At 49.8% G+C, this 6,819-nt stretch overlaps 1 protein-coding gene across 2 annotated transcripts in view; it reads left to right on the top strand.

The window, feature by feature from the left end:
• Positions 1-210: 210 nt before the first annotated feature.
• ELOVL5 (ELOVL fatty acid elongase 5) overlaps positions 211-6,819 on the top strand; it is a 39,194-nt gene continuing 32,585 nt past the window's right edge. Inside the window, exon 1 of one of the 2 annotated variants that reach the window (XM_058020144.1) lies at positions 211-273. The gene's annotated coding sequence lies outside the window, so the exon portion shown is untranslated. The remainder of the gene's footprint in view (positions 274-6,819) is intronic. The other variant, XM_058020145.1, reaches the window with a different exon arrangement.

Genomic DNA, 6,819 nt, shown 5'->3' with positions numbered 1-6,819 from the left:
CTGTTGGACGCTCCGGCCCTGAGCCCCGGGCGGCACGAGCCGCTCCCGAGCCGCCCCCGCCGCCCGATAGGCTCTCTGCCGCCGTGACGTCATAGCGCCCCTCCGCCGCCGCCCGTGAGCCCCCCGCACCACTCTGACGTCACCGTCAGCCCACGGCCGGCGGGGGGGCGGGGCCCGCCGCCCCGCGCCCGCCCCCCGGCCCCGCCCCGCGGCTCGCAGCGGGACAGACCGGCCGGTGCCGCCCGCCGCCCCCAGCGCCGCCGCCGCCGCCAGGTAGGGCCGCGTCCCCGGCCGGGAGGGAGCGCAGCGCCGGGGCTCCCCGCCCGGAGACGGGATGCGGCGCGGCCGCCCGGGCCCGGAGGGGGATGCGGAGGACGAGGGGGGCGGGGGGCACGGCGGGCGGGGGGCGCCGCTCCGCGGGGCGCGCAACAAGTGCGGCGGCAGCGCTGGCCGTGCGCGGAGCGGAGGGGGGGCTTGGTGCCCGGCGGGGTGCGGCCGGGGACGGGGCCGGCAGTGGCGGGCAGGCCGGCCGGCCGGCCGGGGAAGGGAGGGGACGAGGCGGCGGAAGGGACGGGGCTCTCGCCCGGAGCGTCTTTTCCCCGGTTTTGTCAAAAGCATGATGCAATCCCGCATTGCCATGGATACTGCATCCCGGGCGGCGGCGGCAGGCCCTTTCCGCCGTGCGGGGCACGGGGTGGGGTGAAATAACAGAGGCAGGAAGGGAGGAGACCCCGCACCTCAGCCCCGTCCTCGGCCGTAGCTGCCTTCCCGGGGAGCTCGCGGAGGGCTCGGCGCTGCCACGGCTCCGGACAGAACCCCTGACCCGTCCTGTTCGGCCGTGCCGGGTGTGCGGGGTGTGCCGGAGCGCATCCCGCCGGCCCGGCCCGCTGAGGCGGCCGCTGGCGGCCGGGGAGCAGCCCGGCGGAGAGGCACGGTGTCAGCGGAAGGGCTCGTCGGCCTCGGAAGGGAAGGCTGTTACTACTTCTTCCCTGAGCTCTTGCCCAGCGCCCCTAACCGCCTTGCTGGGTTAGAACTGGAGCCGCTGGAACGGTAGTTCGCGGGTCTGAGTGTGGGACAGGGCGCACGCCGCGTTAAACCGGCAAAGAACTCGGCCCTGGAGATATGCAGTGCTTCTGAAAGGGGCCGGCCCGTTTAGAAACCTATGTGTTTAAAGCGTACATGCCTTAGGAAGTGAGCAGAAAAGGAAGGGCAGCCGACAGAAATGTGTCAGTGTGTCAGATGCCTGTGCAGGGACTTTCTTAAAAACTTTATGACTTTGCTTTTATCTCTTCATCTCCTGGAAGCCCTCGGGCACCAGCAGCATTAGAAGCAGTGCCTGGCGTTATGTGAGGAATTCTCTTGGGCAGTGTGTTTTCTCCTTCTCTGCCCCGTTTGTTGCTTCTCTGCCCTCATTCCTTCCCCCTGATTCCCAGAGATGGAGCATCTGAGGATCCCGCTCCAGCGAGCTTTTCGCTATCGGTCTGTGCTGAGTCTGCAGACGAAGGGTCAGTTCTGCAGACCCCTGGGCAGGAGCGGTCGCACCTTGGCTTGCTCAGCACGGGGGCTCCTGGCGCACGAGAGGTGTTCCTCCGTCCCTCCCTCCCTCCGGCAGCCGGGTGCGCTGCCCGCTCCGTGCCCCAGCCGCCGCTGAACGGCAGTGCCCTGCACGGCTCATTTGTATGCTCAGTGCTTCTGGTGCTCTCTGAGGCCGTGGGATTCTGTGCCATGGCCGAGTTCTCGTGGCTGTGACAGAAAACTCCAGCAAAGAGCTCAGCCGGCTCCCAGCCGTGGCGAGGGAAAACAAGGCAGGGGCATGGCTGCGCTTGGGATGCTTCCCATCAGGAAGCCTCTAAAACCGCTCTGTGCAGATGGAAACACGCCCTGCAGCTGAAACTAGAGCAGGATGAGCGTGCAGGCGCTCCCGTGGCGGCACAGCCTTTCGCCGGAGTTTTGGGCCAGGTTGCTTCCAGGGTGAGGTTATCTCTGCCAGAGCAGCTCCTGCCAGCACTGGCGGCCGCGGCTGGAGCTATCGCCGCCGGCCGCGGCTGGGTGGAGGGCTGGCGGCTGCCAGGTTTTTGTACATGAGGGCTAGTGGTGCTGCTGCATCAGTATTAAGCTGCTAGCATAGAGGGAGGGGATTTATTTGGTTTAAGTAAGAACTTGTGAATAAAGCTCAGGAGTTTTGCGATGTATTTCACTCTAAGTCCTTGCTCTTTTGGTGCAGTCACAGCCCGAGATTTTCCTCTGCTGTTGAAATACTCCATAGCTAGAGATAAGTCCTGGTGCAGGCTCACCGCTGCTAGCAGCAGCTGAAGCTGTGTCGGGGAGAGTCAGCCTGTGGCACACGTGACCGTCTGATGCTCTGTAGCAATAAAAGCTGGAATTTTTAATATGAGTATTCATGTATTTGTCGTGCGCTAGAATAGTCTGCTTTCAGAGCAGCAAGTAGGCAACGCATGTACTCTGGCTGGAGGCAGCTGTTCTTGCACAGAGGAAGGATTTTACCTTAAACTTGTGGTACCTGGAGATAGCTGGGGTCAGCTGGATGGAGATCCCTTCCTACCTTTATGGGAATTTAGGAGCAAATTAAAAGGACCAGTGTGCTGAGTTTGCTGAAATTAGGCTTGGATTTGCTCTCAGGGATGCTTGTGCCAGCTGATATTGGTCAAGAGCACTAGAAGAGATGCCAGAATTTTGCTTGACTTTACTGAATTTTGTACAAAGCACACATTGCATATGTAATGCATGCTAAAAGTTCTTCGTATTTTTTATTCATAAGTAGCTAAATGAATGTGTCATGTGTTCTGACTTAAGTCTCCTGTATTTTAGCATTCAAATGCAACTAGAGAGAGCAGCAGTGAAATGAATATGCAATGTGGCTTTGTCTTGCAAGCTGGCGAAGGTCTGCCTGATGGTCTCTGTGCCTCATGCTGCTTTTTAAAAAGCAGATGCACTATGTGAGTTGTTAGCCTTTACCTAGCAGCAGCTGATCAGATGGACTATCTTTGATTAAAACTCATGCATATTTGGTACTTAAATATAGCATCATTAATGATACTTAGTTTATGTGCTGTCTGACCAGTCTCTGGGTTTACTTATTGCAGTATTTTTAGTAAGTTGATCTTGTTCTTAAATTTCTCAGCATGAATTCTTCTTGTTACATTCTTTGTCTTTAGTACAGCCAGAATTGAAATAAAATATTTTGAATTCTTTAGTGTAATCTCTTCTTTCCCTGCTTTCATTTTGTATTTCATTTGTATTCATTTCCTTTCATTTTGTATTGTGTATAAGAGGAATTAACTGAAAGATAACAGAACAAAAAAAAAGAAAATTTGAAATAGTACTGTAGATCCATCAGGCCTCTGGACAGTTCCTTTATTTGCATTTTTTTTTTTGCAACTTGCTAGGAGCAGATTTTTGAAAATATGTTTGAAGATTCAGATTTTTGGGATTGAAGGTGAAATTGATAATATCTTAGGATTTCAAACTGATCTGGTGCTCAAGTCCAGCAGCCACAGATGGAGATCCCAGCCTAAGTGATCCAGAGCTGCCCCTTTGCAAGCATACTCCTTCTAAGGGACATTCAGTTGCTAATTGGTTAAGTGCTCTCAAGTACTGAGCTGACCTCATTCCTTTACCTTCCTCATTTTTGGGGCAGTAAACATTGCAACATCAAAAGCTTCTGTTTCTGCTGAGCTCGGTGGAAAAAACAGACACCCAGACAAAGCACAAGGTTAAAATACTTGTCTTCTGTCTTCTTCTGGTGGTCTCAGCAACCCTCACTCGGTGGCAGACAAAGCAAATATCCCAGTTAATGCTGTCTGCATCCCACCTGAGAAAAACTTTGGGAGAGAAAGAGCAGGTACCTAGAGTGCCCTGTTGAAACAGTGTCGTGCCTCTGTCCTGTTGTCCCCTGTGGCCCTCTTGGACCTGGGGCTGAAAGGATGTCACCAGTGAGCACTCGGTCGTGCTGCTGCCTGCCCCGTGCCGGGCAGGAGCAGTGTGCTGGCTGTGCTGGTGAGGAGCAGTGGCTGGATGGCAGGGTGGGCTCAGAGCCATCTCAGTGTCACCCTGCTGCCCACATGGCAGGGGACTTGGCTCTCTGGGTCTGGGCTCCCCCACAAGGGCAGGAAGCCAGAGTGCCTGTGCTGTGCTCCCTGTGACAGCTCATGCCAGGAAGGCTCTTTAGGACTGAGAGGGTCCTTTGGAGTGAATGGGCTCTTGGTGGTGTGTCTTTGGTTTTTTGGGTTTGTTTTGCTTTTTTTTGTTCAGGACCTGGAGGTTTTGTTTCCTGGCTTTGAACTAGGAGAGGCAGGGGTGCTCTTTCCTTGCTGAAGAGAAGAGCCACAAATACCTCTACCTATTCTTTCTTGGCATGTTGTTTTACTCCCGCTGTCTTAAAGTGAATCACAAGCAAAATGTTGGCTCTTCACAGCTACAAAAGCTCCACTTAGATTTGGCAGCTCTTCCTTTAGGGTGAGAAGGCATGTATAGGTAATTATGCTGTTTACTGTAACCTCCCCTGCATAACAACTCATTCATTTTGTCTTCTTAATGTCAATCCTCTTTTGTTACCTTCTGTCATTACCATGTCCTGAATTGGTTGTGTGGGGATGAGATCTATAAAACTGTTTTGACAGGAGTACCGTGGTGGCTGTTGGTCTCAGCTCTTGCAGTTTTTGTTTTTCTGCTTTTTCAGTGTACAAAATGACATTCTTCCAGGCTGCAGCATAAGCTTTTCAAAGCTGTTTTGCTGTATAATAGACTGAAGAAATTGATGCTTTCTGCATGATAGTCAGAGCACACTTCTCCTTGTGCATGCAGACACTTCAAAAAACTGACAATAATCTTTGTAATATAGTTGCTAATTTGTTTTGTGATTCTTAAATGTGCTAAAAATGCAGAGATTCCTGCAGTTTATGCACACTAGCATTGAAAATGCTTTTTCCCTTAAATGGAAGAACACACAAGGACAAATGAAAAGGATAATCAATGAATTACACAGAAGCTGGTCTGTTTAAAAACTTTTTTCCAGGTCAGATTGCTTTGCTATGACCTTTCCTAAGGCTGTTTAAATTTGGTATTGCAGCAGTACAGTTAAGAGAGCATTGCTTGGGCTGACATCCCTGCAGTTCCTGAGTGCTGATTGGTAAAAGTGATTTATGGCTGGGTTTCTGAGGGCACCAAAGCCTGTTCCCATCATCCAACAGAACAGCAGTTAGGTCTTTGTTTGATGAGGGTAATGCAAACAGTGACATGAATTGATTTTTTGATTGACAAATCAAATAAATGCTGCCTTCAGTCTTATTATGGAAATAACTTGTAAAGTTGCTGTTGACTGTGTATGCATTGGGTCTCCTTATATCTATTTAATGAAATCAATCTCCTGAAATTTATTGCCTTGGTTTCTCTGTTTGTGTTTTGGCATTTAGAACATATTATCTTACAGGGCAAATAAGAGCACAAGAGCAAACTTGTCTGAAGTATGTGGTTGGTAAATACTTTCCTACTGTATTGGATGCATTGGAGAATTATTTTCTTGGTGAAATAGTAGACTTGTGTGAAACAGGAATAAGCCTTCTTACCAGGTGTAGAGATTTTACAAAAAATGTGTGCTGCTAAGTGCAATTGTCACTTCTCCATGAAGAAATGAATCACCCTACTTATGCTGAGCTCAGTGCTGTGAGTTGAGCTGGCCTTGACATCCCATTGCAACTGGGTATTTTTCATGCCCTTATTAAAACGTTATTAACTATAGAGTTCGTGCTTCATTAATGATAGCTTTGTTAATGACCAATGGCATACTGGGCAAGTAGAAATATACAGACATTCCTTGAGCTTGTATTTAAGCTAAAGTTGTCTGTGTTTAATTGACCTCTATGTCAAAACTTTGTATCAAACATATGCCTGTCAACTGATATGCTCTGGGCAGTGGCTAAATATGCTGACTTGCCCTAGAATTTTCAGGAGATAAAATTTGCTTGTGCAATACAACAAATGTGGAATAAACCTTTCTTCCTGCATTTTCAAATTGTGCCCTGCACTTTGATCCCTGCATAACCCTCCTCTTTGAGACTCTGGGTCAGCGATTTGAGCAAAGTGACTGCTCTTCTGTTATCACTTGGAAGCGCTCCTCTCCCTCTTGACCTTGAGAAAACTGTTTTTCCTCTTGCCAGCTGTCTTTGCAGCGACTGCAGGGTAATTGCTTTCTTCCTGTGCGCATGTTCAGGCTCTGCTTTAAAACATCTACTTGATTTCCAAAAGGAGGTAGTCTTGATTTCAGGTAACACCCCAGCTTTTCTGTATGCCAGTGGGAGTTTTTGTTTGTGTCACCTTAAGGATGTCATCAGGGTTAGACAATAACAAGTATTATTTTGCAGAATAATGTAGTTTAGTTTATTATATGTTCTCAAACCTCATATGTTTGTTTAGCTAGTTAATTCATAAGCAAGCAAGTTTACCAGTTCGTTGTTTTTTTTCCTCCCTCACTTTTTGCTGTTAAAAGTTTGCTGGGAAGCATTTTGGGTTAAAGCAGTATTTCTGCTGTGCCTGTGTTGCCTACAGAGCCCTTGGCAAGTGCTAGTTGTGGGAAAACACCTTCTTCCCTTAGATGCCATATGGTTAAGGTTTGGAGCAGACCACAACTTTGTGGAGGAGCAGCTCCTCTGCTGAGTTAAAATCAGCTCTTAGAAATTAATAAAAGAAATTTAGATTTGCCACTACTGTATCATTGTCCCCATAGTGATCTGAAAGTAGAGATCTAGTCCTTGAGCTGATCCTGTGTCCTCAGGTTTGGGCTCACTTGAGACATGGAAGATT

This window comes from Melospiza georgiana, chromosome 3 (genome assembly GCF_028018845.1).
Source record: "Melospiza georgiana isolate bMelGeo1 chromosome 3, bMelGeo1.pri, whole genome shotgun sequence".
Taxonomy (NCBI): Eukaryota; Metazoa; Chordata; class Aves; order Passeriformes; family Passerellidae; genus Melospiza; species Melospiza georgiana.
This window is presented reverse-complemented; position numbering and strand designations above follow the sequence as displayed.